The sequence below is a fragment of the Balaenoptera physalus genome (assembly GCF_965194825.1).
Source record: "Balaenoptera physalus genome assembly, chromosome: 4".
NCBI classification, from domain to species: domain Eukaryota; kingdom Metazoa; phylum Chordata; class Mammalia; order Artiodactyla; family Balaenopteridae; genus Balaenoptera; species Balaenoptera physalus.
The window spans coordinates 42,925,397-42,939,288 of NC_138891.1; the positions used below are offsets into that span (position 1 = coordinate 42,925,397).

General features: G+C 39.8%; 1 protein-coding gene across 4 annotated transcripts in view; it reads right to left on the minus strand.

Annotated features, from left to right (window-relative positions):
* SPTSSB (serine palmitoyltransferase small subunit B) overlaps positions 1–11,045 on the minus strand; it is a 33,653-nt gene extending 22,608 nt beyond the window's left edge. For 3 of the 4 annotated variants that reach the window (XM_082458472.1, XM_082458471.1, XM_082458470.1), the window contains exon 1: positions 6,850–11,045. The gene's annotated coding sequence lies outside the window, so the exon portion shown is untranslated. The remainder of the gene's footprint in view (positions 1–6,849) is intronic. The other variant, XM_082458473.1, reaches the window with a different exon arrangement.
* Positions 11,046–13,892: the final 2,847 nt, after the last annotated feature.

Here is a 13,892-nt window from a genome sequence, read left to right on the forward strand (position 1 = left end):
CTCCTAAATGGAGGAAACCTATGGAACAACTTTTTTGTCCTGAATTACAACCTGATTTTCCTGCCCATCAAGACGAGAACTAGACCAACCTGACTGATTTTTTTCTTTGTTTAAAGTTTTAGACAATAAAATATCCTATTAAAAATTTAATGACCGGGACTTCCCTGGTGGTCCAGTGGGTAAGACTCCAAGCTCCCAATGGAGGGGGCCTGGGTTTGATCCCTGGTTGGGGAACTAGATCCCACATGCATGACGCAACTAAGAGTTCTCACACTGCAACTAAGAAGTCCGCATGCCACAGCTAAGAGTCTGCATGCTGCAACTAAGAAGCAGTTTACTATTCTTAGAAGAAGATAAAAACATGAGATTCTTAGAAGAAGATAAAAACATGAGATTCCCCCATGGTTGGGGAATGAGGCCAAGAGAATTCTCTTTAAAAGCAGTAGAGGGAAGTATTAAAGTTACTAGGTTTCCATAAATGGTCACAGGTTGGCATTTCATCTTATTTAGGAGGTAATAGATAAACACTGCATGTGAGGAGGCACTAGGATAATTCTGACTAAAGATCTTACACAAAAAGAGGATTATCAAACTTTAAAAAGAAGCAAAAAAGACAATATAACACTCTTAGGTTTAGATAAGGCTTGACTTCAAATAAAATTTTTTTTCCATTTTTCTGTCTTCTTCTGCATCAGTGAACATTTATTGATGTTTATTGGGCATGACATTCTGTGAGGCACAAGTAGGTTCCAGACAGAGATGAACTGGCACTTTGGCTGGTGGGTGTGAGAGCAGTAGAGGTATTATTGCCGAAGAAAAATTGCTTTGGACGTGCCATCTTGAGCTTTTTTCTTTCTTTCTTTTTCTAGTCCTTCAAATTTTCTTGTTCAATATTCTACTTATATTCATTCCCAAATTCTCTTTTTAATCTTTTCAGAGATCTTGAACCCAAAGTGATAACTTTAGTTTGGAATTCCTAATGGACATCCTTCGATCTTATAATAGAGCTGAAAGGGCAGGGATACAATATTTCAGTAGCAGACGGTCACCCAGGAAACTGCCGTTCTGTATTGGTAATAATGACGGATATTTATTGAGCAACTTATGTCCCAGAACTTTATATGTATTACCTTAGACAGTTCACTTAACAACACTATAATAGAGGCACTATTTCTATACCCATTTTACAAATGAGGAAACTGAGGCATTGGGAAATTTCAATATTAACCCGAAGTCTCACAGTTAATGTAGAGCACACACTCTTAATTACTACTCTGCCAGACTGCCTCTCTATGCAAAGACCTCTGGTTACAACCTGACAAATCACCACGCATGCATGCATCCATCCATCCATGAATCCATCCATCCATCTATCCATCCAATCAAATATTCAGTAAGCATGTACTAGGGATATAAACTATGAATAAGACTGACATACTCACTCTCCTCAGGCCACTTTCTAGAGAAGAGGAGAGACAATTACACAAGTATCCTACACAGTGCGATAAGTGCTATGATAGGGAAGTGTAGGGTACTCTGGGGCATAGAAAGAGGCTCTAACCCAGCCTAGAAGGGGGTGTCAGGACAGGCAGGTCAAAAAGATGAACCAGTTTGCAAGGCAGAAATAGAGACACAGACATAGAGAACAAACGTATGGACATCAAGGTGGGAAAGGAGGGGTGGGATGGATTGGGAGACTGGGATTGACATATATAAACTAATATGTATAAAATAGATAACTAATGAGAACCTGCTGTGTAGCACAGGGAACTCCACTTCGCTGTACAGTAGAAACTAACACAACATTGTAAAACAGCTATACCCCAATTAAAAAAAAAGCTCTTGTCCTCATCACTGTGTGCTTTGACTATTTTGTAACAAAAGGCATATAAGGTAACCTCAAGAAAGAAAGGTCTTTGAAGCAAGGTCTGTGTTGTTCCCCCAGTACTTGGCACATAGTGGCTGCTCAATTAAAATCTGTTAACTAAATGAATGAGAATTCTAATGCTCCATAATAACTCCTTTATAACAGGGAGGTTTTTGACTTATTTCTAATTTGATTCAAATGCTTCTCCTCTAAGCCTGAATTAAATGTTCCCTTTTGACTTAAAAAAAAAAAATCAAGTCCTTGCTCCCTTTTAAGCCATTTTCTAAAAGTTCTATTTCAGGAGATCTGCCACACCCATTATATTTTACTAGAACAATGTGTCCTCAGGTATCTTTTAAGCCAGGTGCCCTGAGGAGAGATTCTAGGACGGTCTGGGAAAGCAGAGGCTCTCTGGTTGCTTTTCTCCTTTTTTCCAGTTGATCTGTGGGGTTCCATGCTCTGTTATGTAGTTCTGAAAGATTTGTTCTCCTTTCACCTTTCCAGAGTGTCCTGGAAATTTTTCTTTCCCTCAAACTCTCCCCTACCCTCTTCACTCTTTCAAAAGGTGTTAGCTTTGGGAAAGTGGTCCTTAATTATTTACCACACAATCCTCTGGCAGACTACAAGAATCCAGGGCAAAGCAAGAGAGAAAGGCCACAAGAAAACTGAAAGCCCAGGCTAATGATTTCCCTTAACAAGAGTTTTTGTTGTCATAAGGCGGTGTTTTATTTAGGTTGTAGTTCTTTAGAAAAGACATGAAGTTATGTCTTCCTTGTGCTTGCTTGGAATGTTGGGGCTAATGCAATATTTTCTTTGGTGCAACAGCAGTAAATCCAAGGTAGTAAAACAATGCTGACGGGAAGGGGAAACCAAAGCTCCTCGGAGGAGAAGTTAACTTGGAGCAGGTAATCCTTATGGCCCATCCCATACATGACCTTTATATTATCTAATTACATAATTTTACTTCCTAGCCTGATGCCACAGTTTAAAATTGTACCTCGTTCCCTTCCCTGCTTAATTTTTCTCCATAGCCCTTATCTCCTACTCATACACTGTATAATTCACTTAAAAATTACGTATTTATATGACAGCCCCTCTAGAATTTGAGCTCCTGAAGGGTAGGAATTTTTGTCTGTTTTGTTTATTACTCATCCAGGGCCTAGAATTGTCCTGGTGCAGGGTAGATGCACAATAAATATGTTGAATTAAAGAATTATTAATCCCAATCAAAACAATATTAATAAGTAATAACTATGATCAGGTTTTTCCTACATGTACTTAATTTATAGACAACTGGTTGGACATTTAAAATTATTTTTTAGAAATCTGACAAAATATGACAATAGGATCTCTACAAAAGCTTTGATAGTCAAAAACTGCGTGAAACCCATTTTCATCAGCATGGTATGCTCTTCTAAACTTGTGCATGGAAGGATAAGCTTGGCCTGGTGAGAATGGAAAATCTTGAGGTTTCCTGATGCAGGTAGACTTACTTGAATCCCTAAAGCTAAGGGTATACTTTGGCTCAGTGTACTCATAACTGTTCCTGGCAACAAGTTCAGGTGTTGCTTATATCCCCATGAAACTCAGACTCACTAATATTATATTCCCATTTCTGGACAAAGCATTATCATCCAATTCCACACTTCTTTACAGGATCGGGTAGCTTATGGGAACACAAAATATAGAAGATGAATAGAGGAGAATATTAATTATTTGGGAGCGTCTATATTTGAGATTATTATAATCACTGGAGATGCTTCCCAGCAGTGACACATCAGGGTGCTCTGAGTACTATAGTGGCCGCTCCAGCTCTTCCTTTACCCCCAAGACTTCTACTTCCGGGCCAATCTAGTGCAAGTGAAACCGGGTTAGGCTGAGTGGCAGACAAGTACACTTTTGGCTGAGATTCAGGTACCCTCCCTCTCTCACCCACTGTGGCCTCTCTCAACAACTGGCCTAAAGAACTGATAAAGAACTAGACTTATCTAGAAACAGGAGGAACAGCTGGCCTCACTGAGCTTGGATTAATATAATGAGTGGATGAGTCCAAAAAGTTAGGGCATTGCAAACAAATTCTCTATAGGACTGCATTAATGACATTTGACATTTCTAAACAGAGAAAAGCTTGGGCAGGTGTGTAAACATACGCAAATCATATAATATGTATCCCCTGTGTCACTCAATTATTTCATCTATCTCATGTGGCCCTTAGGAAAGATCTTCACATAAACTATTGGTCTGGTGGCACATGAAGATTCATGAACTCCAAGTTCTAAACCCACATGTTCTTTTAATAGCTTGGATAATTTATTAAAAACAGCTTTATTGAGATATAATTCAAACACCATACAATTCACCCAAAGCACACAATTCAGTGGTTTTTAGTATACTCAAAGTTATGCAACCATTACTAATCAATTTTAGACCATTTTTGTTACCCCCAAAAGACGCCTTGTACCCTTTAGCAGTGACTCCCTATTCCAGCTCATTGCCACTCCCATCCCCTCTAGCATATGCAACCACTAATCTACTTTCTGTCTCTATAGGTTTGCCTATTGTGGATATGTTATATAAATGGAATCATACAATATATAGTCTTTCACTTAGCATAATCTTTTCGATGTTCATCCATGCCATAGTACATATCAGTACTTTATTCCTTTTTATTGCTGAATAATATTCTATTGTTCCATTCCATATCTCATTTTATCTATCCATTCATCAGTCAATGGATGCTTGGGTTATCTTCACTTTTTGGCTATTATGAGTAATGCTTCAGTGAACATTTGTGCACAAGTTCTTACAGGGACCTAGATTTTCAATTCTCTTGGATAATACCTAGGAGTGGAATTATATGGGTTATATGGCTGGGTTATATGGTAACTCTATGTTCAACTTTTTGAGGAACTACCAACTTATCTTCCACAGCAACTCACCCATTTTACATTCCCACCAGCAATATATGCTGGTTCTAATTTCTCCACCTCCTCTCCAACAACTGTTATTTTCTTTCTTTTTGATTATAGTCATTTTGGTTGGTGTGAAGTGGTATCTTGTGTTTTTGATATTCATTTCCCTAATGACTAAATGATAGTAAGAACCTCTTCGGTGATTGGCCATTTGTACCTCTTCTTTAGAGAAATGTCTAAAATCCCTTGCCCATTTTTAAATGGGTTATTTGTCTTTTAGTTGTTAAGTTTTTCCTCTTTTGTGTTAAGAATGCAGGATGGTTGGAAGGAGAGCCTCAGATCTTTCACATGCTCTTGCCTAGGGTAGAGCTTCTGCAACACTGGTGGTGGATGAGATGCTCGTGGCCTGCTTTCCCAGGGATATACCATAGCCCTATGCTGGGATCTAGGCTGAGAGGGAGTCCTGTGTTCTTGGCTGTACCCCCCACCTCAGAGTGGAGCACCATCACATCCAGGTTGGCAGGGAAGTGAGTTGTGGTTCAAAATCCAAACTCTTGCTGTTCTTACAGAAATTTAGTGGATTGTCTTGAACAAATTTTTCTTCATTTGTTGTATTTCCTCAGGACAATTTCTAGAGACTAAGTAGTTGTTTACCTACAATTTTCAATAGTAATTTTAAAGTTATAGTATTGTTGTTTTGCTAAGGGGTGGGTTCACAGAGCTCCTCACACCACCATTCTGGAAGTTGAGTCCCATTTGGATAATTTTTAATGAAGATTTTACATCTTGTATACTTGGTGGTGAAATAGTTTATACTGATATAGTAGGTATAGAATTACAAAAGACAGTTTTTTACAAAAGTATTTGCAAATTTACAAACAGTGGATTAAGAAAACCAGTTGAAGTTGAGAATTGGTTGACTTTCAACTTCATATCCACTAAATTTCTAGAATGCCCATGCATTTGGTTTGACAAACCACTGTTAATTTATTGTTATTAAATAGTTGTATAGAAATCTTTGGGTAATGAGGGTGACAGTACATTTCACATGTTTGTTGTTGCTCTAGTAATCTATGTGCAAAACCGTCACAGCCATTGAAACAGTCATCAAAATGATGCCTGTTTTAAAAAGCATAGGAATAATTTAGATGTGAAAATCAAATTTTTCAAACCTCATTAGTTTTATGCACTAATCTAAAAAATTCACTAGCAAAACTGATCATGTATTTCTTAACGTTTGTTTAATTCAAAAGAACTACCGGGCCACAAAGTCTTGTAGAAAAACAATTTTCCCAACTTCCCTGGTGCATTTATTTGTAGTTTTAAGGCTAAGACTTACATTTAACAATTCTTCAAATTCTTTATTTGATCAAGGGCTGGGTTCATATGTTCATTGCCAACCAGTTGAATGTCATTTTAGTTGAAACAGATCTAGAATCTTTGCTCTTATCTAAACCCTTCTTTATTATACCACATCCCCACCCCCATGTCAAAGTTATCTATATGTACCTTTCTACTTGGGTTTAGAAGTCTAGTTACTTATAAATGAACACAATCATCTTTAAGAAAATACATCCTGCTTAATAATCATGAAAAAATGTTACAAAGTATTCCTTGTTGGAAACTCTTCACTTTTTGGTCAGTTGACTTGTGTGTACTATTGCCTCAAGTAGCTTATGGGCAAAAAAGTATTGTATAAGAGCAGGAAACAAGATAAAGATGCGTATTTAAGAATGAAATCAAGAACCTCCCAATGACATTTCTCTGAATAGTTATTACTGAACTATACAAAGATAAATAATGAAAGTAATTAACAAAGTAATTTTCTCTTCTTTTGGCTGGGAAAGTTTTAATAATAAAGTTTGGCTTCTGTTGAGTGAAACATCTTAGTTTCTAACATAGTTAAAGGCAAATGGAAAAGCCCATTCAATTCTTAAAATTTTTAATGCAGTTAAATAATAAGCTGATACATTGCATTATGGCTTGGTATTATTTTTTCCTTATAAAGACAGGAATTCTATCCTTCTAAAGCTACTTTGCAGTTCAAGCAGATATTTGGAAGATGCTTACCTCCCAGCTGGGTGTATCTCCTGCGCCTTAGGTGAGCACCAATGCTTTGGCTCCTCCCCAGCTGCTGCGAGCTTCCCACTGCGCTGGGCACCTCGAGGCTCCAAGAGTTAGGTGTTCGGCCCCGCCCTCTGCACTATTGCTAAAACTCCAATTCTGCCAGACTGATTCCGGTGATTAATTATTGACAAAAGGAAAACCCTCCCAGGCAAACTTGTGTCCAACCGCACTGCTCCCAACGACTCCGTCCAGAAGAGAATGCCGGCTGCACCACTCCCCTCCCCCCCTTGCTCTATGGTCCCAACTTCCCACACGCTGCCACTCTCAGTCCTGGGCGACCAGGCTCGTCCTCGGAGGAATGCAGCCCAGCGACTTCTACATTTTTAAATTTGGTTTCCTGTAGCTCGTTAGCACTTCTCCGGGGACCAGCCTCTCAGGAGGGGGTGCTTTCCGGATGCAGGGGAAGCCTGGGCTCTGAGAGCAACGGAGGAGGCTAAGGCGTCGCTGTCACCTCCGGCTGCTGCAGTAAAACCCCGAGTCGCGGCGGGGATGGGGAGGAGGGGGTGGGGAGGCGCCCTCCCCCTCGCTCGGATCGGAGCCCCGACACTACCGGAGGGGCACGTACTTCGGTGGTAGTGGTGGGAGCGGGCAGATAAACAGGAGGCGAAGGTGGGAGCCTTGGGGCTTTAGCCTAAGCCAACGTTAACCCGCCTAGGGAAAGCCTGCGCCCAGCATCCATCGATCTGCAGACTTCGGCAAGGGGGTGAAGCCGGGCGGATGCTGAGGACTGCGGTCTGAAACTCAGCGGCAGGCTGCGAAGTGAGCCCAGGGCTCCGGGCCGGGGCGGCAGTCGGCCCAGCAGGCATCCCACCGCATTCGTCTGTCAAAAACAGAAGAAAGCAAACCCTTTTAGCTTTGGCAGTTAATTTTGGTGCCTTTGAACGTGCAAAACGCCTCTCCCCGCCCCACTCCCTCCATCCAGCATCTTCCCTCCTCCCCGTTGGCTGGGCGGTTAATCGTTGAAAGGCTGGACCCCCTCGGGAAAGCAGATGGAAGGATCGTGCCCAGCGAACTTGTGTGTGCTCACTCACAAGTGAAGAGAATTTGGGCCCGGACTGCGGCAGGAAGGCAAACTGGGGAGAGAGGGCTGGGAGGTTCGTTGCCTACACTCGCGGCGCAGGCTGCCGCGGCTCCCGGACCGGCGACCCCAGCGCTCGCGCTCGGCGCTCAATTATCTTCCCGAGGAGGCGCGGGACCGCGAAGAGCATCTTCCCTGAAAACCAACATCCAGAACACCATCGATTCCTTTTCTACCGAGGACATAGTGCTTAGATTGAACGCCGCGGCTGCTTGCTGAGAGCGCAGAGGACCTTGAGGCTCCCAGCCCCGATATCTGTGTAGCCGAGACTCTGCCCAAGACCTAGTGGGGTCCGGGGCGAAAGAGTCTTTTGATTAATGAGCATTCGGGCAACATCTGCCCGTCAGCCTCCATCGCCTAAGGAGGACACGTTGCACACGTTCGGCCTCATTGTGCTGAAGCGCGAATTTTAGCTGCGGGCAGGTTTCAGCTCACTTCACAACGCGCTTCCAGCAGGTTCGAAGCAGGTTCCAACCCGCCGGTGCAACGAAGAGAGAGACTGGGTGGGGGTTACTGCAAGCCGGAGGAGGTGTCCCCAAAGGAAGCCGAAGGTGGTTGGGGCCAGGGAAGGGAACCAATGGAAACTGAGCACCTTGCAGCATCTGTGTTGGCCGTTTTACATCTTTATCTTTTCTGTATCTTTTATCTAAATAGTAGCAACCTCTGCTAATATTTTTTATTTACCACTTTATGTTGTTCACATTCCTTATCTTCTGGCTTCTCCTGACAAACCTTGTCATGTTGGCAGCACAAGTATGACCACCCCCATTGGGAGATGAGGAAATAGAAACCCTGAAGAGTGACTTGTTCAGGTCGCGAAGCCCCTGTTGCAGTGGGGTCAATACTATTTACACTGGTTTTTAGGTCTCATTATTCATTATCTAGTTTTCTTATCAGATTGTGACATGCCTCCCCCCCCCATACTCCCCATGATTGTACATTTGTGGAAGTATAGAAATAGGTCTCTTCCTGCCCAAAGTTTGTGAAATGGCAATGAGACCTTGCAATTATTTGAACTGTAGGTGGGGAGAAACTGGTATAGCTTGCAGAAGCATCTAGCCCATTAAAAATAATCTTAAATGACATATGTAATATAACCACACACAGATACACCTTTATGTATAACTTTGCACCCCCAAATGGAGAATAGGTGTTTTCTTTTTATTATTACAAACAGAACATTCTCAAAACTTAACTAGATCACAAAATAAAGATTGACACTTTTTTTTTTAGATGGACACATTTTAAGTGGCAGAAATCATTCACAGCTCATTTCCCCCTGATTGACATAGCACAGTTGGAAATTTAAGAATACTTTAAACGTAGGTTAAAAGGAAGCACAAATGGGAAGCTACAAACTTTTTAGAAACAGAAGAAAAACAAAAATCCTACGTAAAATTGGAAGAGTATAGAAAAGCCATACAACGTTCAATGTATTTATTGCAAAGCAATGTACAAACCAAGAAGCTTAGAAGAAATTACAAAAAATTGTGTTAACTCATGTTAAAAATAAAAGCAGAAATTAATGAAATAGAAAAATAAAAAATAAGGAGAATTGATCAATGAAATAAAAAACTTATCTATTGAAAAGATCAAGAAAAAATCAAGAAACAAAGGTACAAGCAACATTAGAAAAGAAAGGTGGTATAGGGGGTTCCCTGGTGGCGCAGTGGTTGAGAATCTGCCTGCCAATGCAGGGGACACGGGTTCGAGCCCTGGTCTGGGAAGATCCCACATGCCGCGGAGCAACTAGGCCCGTGAGCCACAATTGCTGAGCCTGCACGTCTGGAGCCTGTGCTCCGCAACAAGAGAGGCCGCGATAGTTAGAGGCCCGCGCACCGCAATGAAGAGTGGCCCCCACTTGCCGCAACTAGAGAAAGCCCTCGCACAGAAAGGAAGACCCAACACAGCCATAAATAAATAAATAAATACAATTTAAAAAAAAAAGCAAATAATTAAAAAAAAAAAGGTGGTATATAACCACAGATGAGTTGGATATTCAAAACAAAAAAAAGATAATGTTCTTTGCCCACAGAGAGGATCCTCCCTTTGTGCTGATAACTAGAAATAGTAAGATAACAAATGGTTAAGACATACCACAGCTTATGGAAAGGGGAATAAGATTTGAAGCAGGCAAAATTGTTTAGAATGTAAGAATGTAAGAATATAAAGTGATTCTAATTGTATCAGCTGAACATTTGGAACCAGGCCTTTCATCATCATTATCATAAAGCAGCTGTTGAATAACTAAAGGACACCTGCTTGCTGGAGTAGAAAACTTTATAAAGTAAGAAAAGTTAAAAGTAATAAAAGACTATATGCTCTCAAGGTAACCTGGGAGGTTTGAGGACAGATATTACAGGGAAGGGAATAGGATCACTTTGTAAAAGCTGTATTTATGACCCAGAAAGTTTGTTTGGAATGTCTCTGGAGTTCAGAACACCAGGAAGGAGAAAGGACATGATTTGAGAATCCACTGAAAATGACCAGCCTGAAATTGGTCTTACCTCCAGGGGACCAAAATTAATAGCCTGAAATGTGAGTTTTCTCAAGCCCCAAACCTGCCTAGGGTGGCATGGTAGAAAGAGTATGTACTTTGGGGCAAAGTCTGGTTCTACTAACATCTTTTCTACTAAGAAACTGTAGTCTGAGACAACTTGTCTATTATTTCTATACCTTAGTTTTCTCATCTATGAAGTGGAAATAATATTGCCTTCGTGGGGTTCTTCTGAAAAATTAAAAGAGCCACTGTTTACAAAGTAACTGTATAGTTCTCTATCTCACCCGCTCCCTACTCCTCCCCTCCCTCCCCCGATTCCTCCTTCTCTAAACACCATCTTTCAGGATCTTCTCTTCTGTCCATTGACATTTCTCCTATTTTGTCAGTAGGACTCTACCTTCCTTCCCTTCCTTTCAGCGACCCAGCTACCTCCTCCATGACTTTTTAGCAATTAGGAATCCAAACATCATGACTGAGTACCTTTGGAATGCTTTGGAGAGACACCCCTGAATCTAAAAATACTCAGCCCCTCTCTTATAAAATGAATGGCAAAAACAGGATTGCCCTTCCTCCCTCCCTCCCTCCCTCTCTTCCTTCCTTCCTTCCATCCTTCCTTTCTTCCTTCCTTCTTTCCTAATTCATATATTTTTTGAGTTCCTATGTGGCTGTGTTCTAGCAGAACAAGTGTCATTGCTCCAAATCACTGATTATAATTTAACAGAGATGCAATGCTTAGGCTGAAGTCTTAAATGGAAAGACCCTAACATTTAACCATTCTTACTTTTAATATTAGAATAAAGATCATAATAGTAATGAGAGTCAGTAGTTTATTCTAAAAATTGGAAAAGCAGTATTTCATTAAGGAACTAATTGTCCCATTAATCATTAACAAACATATGAGATGTATCATAATAGTCACAGTTCTTGATGTTAAAAGCTGTTCTTAGCAATAAAGAGACCCCAAGAGAACAACACAGAAATTCCCAGAGCAGCAGTAAGACCAGTTTAACAAAGATTTTCTGAAGAATTTATTCTAAAGCAGCCTCAAACACTGCCTTTTTCATACAATGTCCAAAGTGCATCTACATCTATTTGGACAAGACAGAGAAGACAATGGAAGATCAGAGGAATCAAGAGAAAAGAATAAGGCTCCAACTAACTATATCAGCAATATCTCCCTTTATATATTAACTCTTATTCTCTTCTATTGATCTTATTATCAGGAGGGGGAAAAGAAAGACAAGCAATAACAGATGTGAGTATTTAAAAGCAAGAACAGAAATTTGAAGCAAATTTTATTTACTTCTTTCTGGTTTGCTTTCACTACGTGCAGATTAACACTTCCTTATTTTTTTTTTAAACCTTGTTAGATTAGCACTACTTATTTTTATGATGGCGTGACAAAAAAAGTGTTGCCTTTCATTTCAGTAAACAATGTTGCCCTCCATAAGCCACTGGAGCTGCCCCACTGATGCGCCCTGAGGGGAATTCAGGATGGAGAAAAACAGGATGCTGGCTCTAGATAATTAAGATGCATATTAAAGAAATAATTTCAGTGAGCCCAGACTCCTGCATCTTCCTGTACATAGAAAAGCACTAGGATCATTAACTTGAGAAGTCTGGGGTTTTTTTGTCTTTTTTTTTTTGATTAGCAGTAACCTTTTGATGTTCTACTACTTGTTTTTTCCCAGCAGAAACTCCTATATATCCTGGCTCCTCACTTACCTCTTTGGAACATTTCTTCAGAGCTATCTGAGAGGTTGTCTACCCAGGCTATAGTCCTCAGTACAGTCACTGAATAAAACATAACTTGCAAATTTTAGGTTGTGTGTTTCTTGTTTTTTTTTTTTTTCCTGTTGACAGTGGCATAAAATATTATTATTCTCCCAGAGTAGAACTCTTCATAACACTCAATAGATTTGTAAAGATATTTGAAAAGATTGTCACATGTTCATGAAACTTACATATTTTAGTCTTCGCTGAGTCACCAACTAGCTATATACCTTTGGCTAAGTCCCTTTAGTAATTTTATATTTATTTATTTATGTTTTTCAGAATAAGTGGATAATTCTGTTTTCCTGTAAAATGGAAAACATTTTTTCCCCCTCCTGGTTATGTTGTTACAAAGATGCACCAGATATCCTTCATTATCCTATCATTTCTTTTGTTTCAGTTTCCCTCTATCAACATAGAATTTTATTTTCTTCATTAATTAGGCCTGTTAGGTTAGAAACAAACAAACAAACAAAGTAGGAAAGTTGTATGGCTGGGGTCTTTGAGCTGTCTGCCAAACTTCAAAAGAAGAAGAAGAATGACGATAATGACTATCATTTATTGAACTACAACCACCAAGGTTTTCCGTAATCATCTCTTTTTCTTGCTACAAGTTTGCAAGGTAGGAGCTTTTATTTTATTTTTATAGACAGTAAACCAAGAATCAGAGAGGTGGTAACTTTTTTTAGGTGACACTTAACCTGCTGTATTGTGCAGGTTAAGAGAAGAGATGTTGGAGCCAAACCTCCCATATTTAAATCCCAACGTGACCACTCTCGTGAATGAGGAGAGCTAACTTAAATCTCTTTAAAGCCTCAGTTTCCTCATCTGCCATAAAGGATAATAACCATGTTGAATTATTTATGTTAATATCCAAAAAGCATGTAGAAGAGAAAATGTCCCATAAGTGTTCACTACTATTGTCTGGAGAGTTCAATGAGATTATAATTCATGTAAATCAGTTCAGTGTCTGGCCCTTAGACAATGCTTAATATGACAATTTCACTTTAAAAATATTTTATTTTTATAACATATATAGTTTTAAAATAGTCTGTCAGAGATATGATTAGTCCCTCCCTCCTTCCCTTTACCCCTCCCTTCCCCCACGATTCTTCCTCCCTATCTTCTCCTCGTCCTCCCTTTTTGTGCCAATAACTATGATCACTCAACTGTATTGTCTATGAACTATTTTTTTTTTTTTTTCAGAGAAACCCATTGTTTACCCTAATGTTTCAGACCAACATAAAACATACTTTAATTCAGTATCACATATTCAGGAACAGAACTCTTTACTGCCCCCATCTTTTTAAAAGACTTTTGCTAAAACAGTAGTTGATAAAAAAATAAGAATGTTCAGGTTTAGAAAGGAGAAATTAGCTTAAAGGTGAAAACTTCCTATTTTTGAGAAAGATTGATGGATTAAATATAATAATGAGAACTCTCAGTATCTGAGATATGGATTGGTCTAAAGTGGCTGTATTAGCCGGTGTTCTCCAAGAAACAGAACCAATTATCTATCTATCTATCTATCTATCTATCTATCTATCTATCTATCTATCTATCTACATATCTATTGAGATATTTATTATAAGAAATTGGCTCAAATCTAAGGTTGGCAAGCTGGAGACCCAGGAG